The 8530-nt window shown below is 35.5% G+C and overlaps 1 long non-coding RNA gene and 1 pseudogene across 1 annotated transcript; both read right to left on the bottom strand.

The window, feature by feature from the left end:
• Positions 1 to 1337: 1337 nt before the first annotated feature.
• LOC131974515 (uncharacterized) lies at positions 1338 to 4180 on the bottom strand. Its single transcript, XR_009394666.1, has 3 exons — positions 3872 to 4180; positions 2932 to 2972; positions 1338 to 1728 (listed from the first exon to the last, which is right to left on the bottom strand). It is a non-coding gene; the product is annotated as an uncharacterized LOC131974515 (long non-coding RNA).
• Positions 4181 to 4960: 780 nt separating this feature from the next.
• On the bottom strand, positions 4961 to 7939 carry LOC131974952 (uncharacterized; annotated as a pseudogene).
• Positions 7940 to 8530: the final 591 nt, after the last annotated feature.

Below are 8530 nucleotides of genomic sequence, written 5' to 3'. Positions count from 1 at the left end.
ATATATATTTATATATCATTTTTTTTCCCCACAGATCTTCTTGACTTGATACTTCAGAGCGATTGATCCTGAAGATGTCAGGTATCAATGGGCCCAGTGCCGGCATGGGAGTCCAATTCCCTGGTAAAGAAGGAGCCAAAGTCTCTGTTGGTCCGGCGACAGCCACGCTCGGCCTGTCAGCAGACACCGGCGTGGGCGTGGGTCCGTCAGGTGTTGAGGCAAAGGTTCTGGGAACAGGCGTCTCCATCGGTCGAGAGATCGGCTTTTCTGTGCTTGGCTCTGGATTCAAAATCAAGTTATGGTAGAGCTCTAAAGTCGACCATAAAAAAAGTTCTTTGTGTTTTGTGACTTCTATTTCAACAGTGAAACTGTAAAAGTCACTTGAGTTTTGCAAATTGAATGTTTAAATGAAACTTGCTGCAATGTATTTCCTTTATCCTGTTCACTTTGTATTTGCTGCAGATTTAACATTTCAACTTGATAAGTGATGTCATGAGAAGAGACTTAAACCTGCATTGTTGCATTTCCTGCCAACAACTTCCTGTTGAAGCTACTGGCTTCTCTTCAATGTAAACATCATCTTCAGACATTAAACTTCTCTGACACTCGAGCAACGTTGACTTCTCTTTCTTTAAGATAGATAACTGACAGTGAACATGGAGAAAACAGTGAACACATCTGATTTTTGTTCTTTTAAGGCTTGTGACACATTAAAAAATAAATCGACATCATGTTGTATGAGAATGACTTTTTCACACCAACTCTGAAATAAGGTTTTTCATAATATAGATGCCAGAAAATACTGCAAAAAGTGATGAAATTGATATATTGACTCACCTTATTTGCACTAATAGTGCCCTGATATCTGCCCTGCACCTTAAAGGAATACATAAAAAATGAAAATAAAAATTGATTTATCATAAAACTAGAGCCTGGAGGCTTTTACGTATGAAGCTGTTAGTGGCAGAAATCTCAGACAGAAAACTCTTTTAAAAAGGAAAGTTACTTTAACTTTAATTTTGAATGGTATGTTGGCACAGTTCAGGCTGTGACATTAAGAAACTTAATGCACAAAAACAAAAAAGTGGTGCAAAAAATAAAGTAAAAAGCATCTTTTTCATGTAAATATGTAATAAAGTATGCAAAAATAATGAATGAGAGGCAGGCGCTGTTTACATTTGGTCCTACAGCGTGCAAGTTCTCCTGTTTTTAAATTTTTAAAAAAGTGATTTATTTGTTTCTAACATGGTCCTTCTTGTCAATTAAGCTCTTTTTACTATAGAGTAAACCATATATATATATATATATATATATATATATATATATATATATATATATGTATATAAAAATAGTTGAAATGTAACTATTTGAAAGAGAAAACTCTGCCCAACAAGTTGCTATAACTGTGATACTTTAGGTACATTTTGTTGTTCATAATATTTACTGAAGTGAAATCTTGAATCCAGAACTTGTAACAGAGTGTTGTTACAGTAAAATATATGAGGACTTCTTGAAAAAATAAAATAAAAAACAAATAAAAATGGCAACTGAGAGAACTTCTTTGCAGCAGGGGAGCCATGTCATTATAGTTATAATTAATAATAACAATAAAAAGAAATAATGCAAATAAAATAAAATGAAAGGTTAGAGGTTGGAGTAGAATTTGTCCCGATGGTTGCTGGACGCTTCACATCTGGAGATCGGAGAAGACCTCTCAAATGTGGTAGACTGAAAAAACAAAAAACAAATATATATTTACTGAGGTGACCAGAACAGCAACTTTCCTCTCTTAAAACACAACCCCATGTGACGTTTATTCAGCAGCTTATGTCCTGATTAAGTTTCTTTTCGCCTCCGATTGGTCATTTAACATCGAGTCACAGCTTTATTTCTTCAAAATAAGGTATAAAATAGGAAAACTCTGCAAATGTTTTGGTGCTGTTGCTGTCTTTGAGTGTTCATAGTGTCCTCCAGTGTTTGTTTCTTTTGTGCAGTTTTTAACCGTGTTTCCTGACTGAACTGGGTTGTGTTGAGTGTTTAGTTTCTGTTTCTTGTTGCATAGACTGAACAAATCAATGACTTAGAATACTCTGATTGGGTGTTTGCTCACAGGGCTTGTTGTCTTGGTATGAGCTCCATTCAGATTGTTGTGTTAGTTTTTGTACATATAATCTCTAAAAAAAGATATCCGTATATGCAGAATATGTTCACAATGTGTCGGGAATGTTTCTGTAGAAGTAAGTACATTTACTCAAGTACTGTACGTAAGTACAATTTTTAGGTACTTTAACTTGAATATCTCCACATTTGTAACTTTACACTGCTACTTCATTACATTTAAGAGGCAAAAATGTAACTTTTTACTACTAACTACATTTAGCTGACAGCTTTACTTGTTTTTCACTTCGATATTTAACATAAAAACATGATCGATTTAAAGTGATTATGCATGTTTATAAATTAAACCACATACAAGTATAATATGTAGTTAAAATGAACCCCTGCATTAACAGGAGTAAAACTTATTACATAAAAAATTATAATCTAATATAGTATATTTCCAACTAAAATATACTATGAGTGGGTCCATTCTGCAGAACGAGAACTTTTACTTTTGATACTTGATACATTTTCTGATACTTTTGTTCTTTTACTTGAGTAAGTTTTGAATGCAGGACTTTTACTTGTAGTGGAGTAATTCTGCAGTGTTGTATTAGTACTTTTACTTAAGTAAGGGAACTGAGCACTTCTTCCACCACTGCTGTAGAATATAAAGAACAACAAGGCCCAGCTCCTCAAAGTTTTCTTAAAGGACGGTATGGCATCACTTTAGCCATGTGGACACTCGAGACGAGTAAAAAGAGTAAATCAAGCACAAAGGAGGACGGGACAAACAAACATTCACTGTGCAGCAGACTGGTGTTAAGTCACCTCCATGTTTCTGTCGTCTGACTGCCCTCTGGTGTTCAAACCTGGGAAGCACAGGGTAGAAAAAACACACTGGCTTGTTTCTGTAATGTGATGAATATTTACTGACAGTAAATGAGAGGTTGAAAGGTATCATTCCTTTAGTTTCTCTTACTTTATAATGGGATTTTCAAACTCTTTCCAGGAATCATTTTTGTTAGAGACATTTTTTGTGTTGATTACAAAATGATATTCTTAGAATTGACTTATTTATTGAGGTAATTTAAATATTTTCTTTTTGACTCATGAAACAATATGAATGGAACTACTACACTATTAAATATTGTAGCTATTGCTCATTTTATGACACTGATGAAAATCAGCTTGCAGTGTATGTAACTGTTGGGATAGAGAACAATGTTCCTCTGGTGACTTACTGACACAAATCTGTGAATATCTTTCCAACTTTACCGTTTTTGTTAGAGACATTTTTCCTGTTGATTACAAAATTATAGTCTCAGAATTGACTTATTTATTGAGGTAATGTAAATATTTTCTTTTTGACTCATGACATAATATGAAAGGAACATTCTTTTATTTCACTAAACATGGAGGAAATGTGTCTTCAGTCTTTGACCTCACGTTAGGATGACAATGTTTTGTTACTTATGGGAATAAATGAGTCAACTGTCTGGTGACTGCTGCATCAGGACTTGGATTGTTTTTAACGTGTGAGTCAAGCAGAGCCTTGTTGAGATGGCACAGTTAAAATGAAATTCAAAGAACCGTCCACAACTCTTTTTTTTAGAAAAGAAGAAAGTTATTTCTAGAAATCTTGTGGAAATGCATCATCATTACCTTGTCTTTAGATCATGTTAAACAGTTTTTTTTAAGACTGAGACATTACATTCAATAGGTCATATAATGTTGTTGAGAAAAGTGTTTCAGCTGTGCAGCGTTGAACCTTTAATGCTGTGAACTGCAGCTGCTGCTTCAGGGCCTCAGGGACAGTCTGCAGAGCTGCCAAGACAGAAACAGAAACATATTAACAGTGATCATTTATGTACAGTCGGTCATGTTTAGCATTCAATATTGTACAATATTTCTATAATTTAATTTATATGTGCAGTATTCTCTGTGCTATGTTCCATATCCAACTACTGACTCTGTCTACATTGTATATAATGTTCCTATAGTGTTTTTATTTTATTTTTGATTTAATTGTTAATACTTTTTATATTTCTAGTTGTTTATATTGGGAATTGTTAATACTTAATTGTATTTGCTTTATTGTTTATTTGCTAATACCTCTCTTATATTTGTAGTTTATACTGCTGTTTACTATTTATTGTTTTTTTGCCATCCGCTCGACTTTATTCTCGACATCTCGACTTTATTCTCGTAATTTCTACTCTTTCTAAAAATCCACTACTAAACCGAGTATTAGTGTCTGGCTTGCAGGGCTATCAGATTTGCTGGCACTGGAAAAACTCACCTTCACGTTAAAGGGTAAATACCAAATTTTTGACAGTATATGGAGGTCTTTTATGGTGTTCTTAGAGGGGAGGTAAGCATTGGAGGCATGTTATCCCTGTATGTAAACCATCGACAAATGAAATAACCATGTATTTATCATACGTCTGTTTGTTTGCTCTTTTTATTTTTATTTATTTGTAATGCTTTCCTCTAAAGGAGTAGACAGATTATTTTTTATCTTTGTTTTGGACTGTGCAAATTACTTATGCTACTGCCCTGTGATACTCACATCGACGATAAGCCTTATTGTGATTGTTTTGTTTTGCACCTGTATTATACAGTATCTTGTTGTAGTGTGATTATTCTGAAAATTAATAAACACACTTGTTTAAAAAAAAAAATGGCGCCTTGGGGTAACTTCTTTTCTTAGCTAAAGAAAAACGTAAGCTCACAGGCTAGCCCTACTTTCAAATTCAGTATCAAATGTTATATCCAAATCAAATCAAATCAAATCAATTTTATTTATATAGCCCAAAATCACAAATGCAGGCTGGTCCAAGGCAGGCCTCGGCCAGCCCTAACTATAGGCTTTGTCAAAGAGGAAAGTTTTAAGTTTACTCTTGAATAAAGAGAGGGTGTCTGCGTCCCGTACTGAGACTGGGAGATGATTCCACAAGAGAGGAGCTTGATAACTGAAGGCTCTGGCTCCCAGTCTAGTTTTAAGGACTTTAGGAACCACAAGTAACCTAGAATTTTGGGGGCGTAGTGCTCTAGAAGGGTAATATGACATTATGAGGTCTTTAAGATATGATGGTGCCTGACCATTTAGAGCTTTGTAAGTAAGAAGAAGGATTTTAAACTCAATTCTGGATTTTACAGGGAGCCAGTGCAGCGAAGCTAGAACAGGAGAAATATGATCTCTTTTCTTGGTTCTTGTTAGTACACGCAGCATTTTGGACTAACTGAAGAGTTTTAAGGGATTTATTGGAGGAGCCTGACAGTAAGGAATTACAGTAATCTAACCTTCAAGTAACAAAAGCATGAACTAATTTTTCTGCATCCTTTTGAGACAGGATGTGTCTAATTTTTGTAATATTACGTAGGTGAAAAAATGCAGTCCTTGAAGTTTGTTTTATATGGGAGTTAAATGACAGATCCTGATCAAAGATAACTCCGAGATTCGTTATGGTGGTATTGGAGGCCAGGGTAATGCCATCGATGCTAATTAAGTCTTTAGATAATGAGTTTCGGAGGTGTTCGGGTCCCAGGACAATCACTTCTGTTTTTTTCCGAGTTTAACATTAGGAAGTTGTGGACCATCCAGGTTTTTATGTCTTTAAGGCATGCATTTAGTTTGGCTAGCTGATCAGTTTCACCTGGCTTGATTGATATATATAACTGAGTGTCATCAGCAAAACAATGAAAGTTAATTGAATGTTTTCTAATTATATTACCTAGAGGGAGCATATAAAGGGTGAATAAAATTGGTCCAAGCACAGAACCCTGTGGAACACCGTGGTTAACATCAGTGCGCACGGAGGATTCGTTGTTCACATGAACAAACTGGAAACGGTCTAATAAGTACGATTTAAACCAGCCCAGTGCCGTTCCTCTAATGCCAATTACATGTTCCAGTCTCTGTAATAGGATACGATGGTCAATTGTATCAAATGCAGCACTCAGATCTAGTAAGACAAGGACAGAGACCAGTCCATTATCAAAAGAAATTAAAAGGTCATTTGTAATTTTTACCAATGCTGTTTCTGTGCTATGATGAGTTCTAAATCCTGACTGGAAGTCCTCATATAGACCATTGTGTTGAAGAAAATCACAAAGCTGATTTGCGACTGCTTTTTCCAGGATCTTAGAGAGGAAGGGGAGGTTAGATATTGGTCTATAGTTTGCTAAAACGCCAGGATCTAAATTAACCTTTTTGAGAAGAGGTTTAATTACAGCTACTTTAAATGATTGTGGCACATAGCCTGTTAATAATGGCAGGTTGATTGCATCTAAGAAAGAAGTACCCGTTAAAGGTAGAACCTCTTTAAGCAGCCTTGTTGGTATGGGATCTAGGTGACAGGTTGACGGTTAGATGAAGAAATCATTGAGGTTAGTTGTTGGAAAGTGATGGGAGCGAAGCGATCTAAATATTTATCAGGGTTTGTACCCGTTTCTAAGGCTCCAGGGTTTAAGGATGCCTCAGTACCAGTTAATGGAGGAGGTAGTGAATTTTATTTCTAATAGTTATAATTTTCTCATTGAAAAAGCTCATAAAATCATTACTAGTGAGGGCAATAGGAATACATGGTTCAATAGAGCTGTGACTCTCTGTCAGCCTGGCTACAGTGCTGAAAAGAAATCTTGGGTTGTTCTTATTTTTCTCAATTAATGACGAATAATAGGCTAATCTGGCTTTACGGAGGATTTTCTTATATGTTTTAAGACTGTCCTGCCAGGTTAAAAGAAATTCATCCAGCTTAGTTGAACGCCATTTCCTTTCGAGCTTTCGTGAAATTTGCTTCAGTTCACGGGTTTGAGAATTGTACCATGGAGTTAACTTTTTCTGAAGTTAACATAGTCCTCTATTATGTTGGAGCACGACAAAGAGTTAAAGACAGGTGGAATCACTTCCTTGAACTTAGCTACAGCACTGTCAGATAGACATCTAGTGTAGAAACTCTTGCTTATTAGCGAGTAGTCCAATAGCAGGACTTCAAAAGTTATTAAATAATGGTCTGATAACACAGGATTTTGTGGGAAAACTATTAAATGTGCAATTTCAATCCCATACGTCAACACAAGGTCGAGGGTGTGGTTAAAAGAGTGAGTGGCTTCATGAACTTTCTGATTAAAGCCAATCGATTCTAGTAAGGAGATAAAAGCAGTACTAAGGCTATCATTATCAACGTCAACATGAATATTAAAATCACCTACAATAATTACCTTATCTGTAATTAGTACTAGGCTTGATAAAAACTCAGAGAATTGTGAAAAAAATTCTGAATATGGACCGGGAGGCCGGTAAACTATGACGAATAGGATTGGCTGTTGGTTTTTCCAGGTTGGGTGTGAAAGACTGAGAACAAGGCTTTCAAATGAGTTATAGTTTAATTTAGGTTTTGGGGTAATTAGAAGGTTTGACTCATATATCGCTGCAACTCCTCCTCCTCGGCCTGTGCCACGAGGGATATGAGTATTAATATGACTAGGAGGAGTAGATTCATTTAGGCTGACATATTCTTCATCACGCAGCCAGGTTTCAGTTAGACAAAGTAAGTCAATATTGCAATCTGATATTAACTCATTTACTAATAAAGCTTTAGATGATAAGGATCTAATGTTTAAGAGTCCACATTTAATTATTTTGGGTTTTTGTTTATTTGCAGTTGAAGTTTCAATTTTTATTAGGTTATTTTGGGTAACTCCTCTTCTGTTAGTAGTTAAATAACTTAACTTTGGGAGGATGGGGGACAGACACAGTCTCTATGGGATTTTGGGTGGATGACTGCTCAAAAGGAAAGGCAGAGAAGTGTTTTACACTGCGACTCTGCCGCATTTTAAAAGCCAACAAAAGGAGTGAATCAAATTGTTATCAGCAAACTCCACTACATCTTTGAAAAACAGAGCCTAATTGTTATTTTGTGTTAAAGTGAATTGCTGGATAATCATTTGTTTTCCATGTATTCATGTCACACAAAAATATGCATCTAATTCAATTCAGGTTCAAGTCAAATTGTTAAAAAATCATTTTACTTACAAAAAAGGGGCTAAAAAATTTCACCACGCCAGGATGGGTGAAGGCAATCGGGTCGGCCGGCCCTGCCAATGAAGTGTCCCTTATTTATTTTTTGGGGAGTTGGCAACCCTAGCTAAAAGAAACTGATAAACAGTTGAAATGGTTAGCTAAAACTATCAGATAAACAGTTGAAATGGTTAGCTAAAACTATCAGATAAACAATTGAAATGGTTAGCTAAAACTAGCAGATAAACAATTGTAATGGTTAGCTAAAACTAGCAGATAAACAGTTGAAATGGTTAGCTAAAACTAGCAGATAAACAATTGAAATGGTTAGCTAAAACTATCAGATAAACAGTTGAAATGGTTAGCTAAAAGTAACGGAAAAACAGCTGAACTGATTCGCTTAAA

Source organism: Centropristis striata, chromosome 7 (genome assembly GCF_030273125.1).
Source record: "Centropristis striata isolate RG_2023a ecotype Rhode Island chromosome 7, C.striata_1.0, whole genome shotgun sequence".
Classification (NCBI taxonomy): Eukaryota; Metazoa; Chordata; class Actinopteri; order Perciformes; family Serranidae; genus Centropristis; species Centropristis striata.
This window is presented reverse-complemented; position numbering and strand designations above follow the sequence as displayed.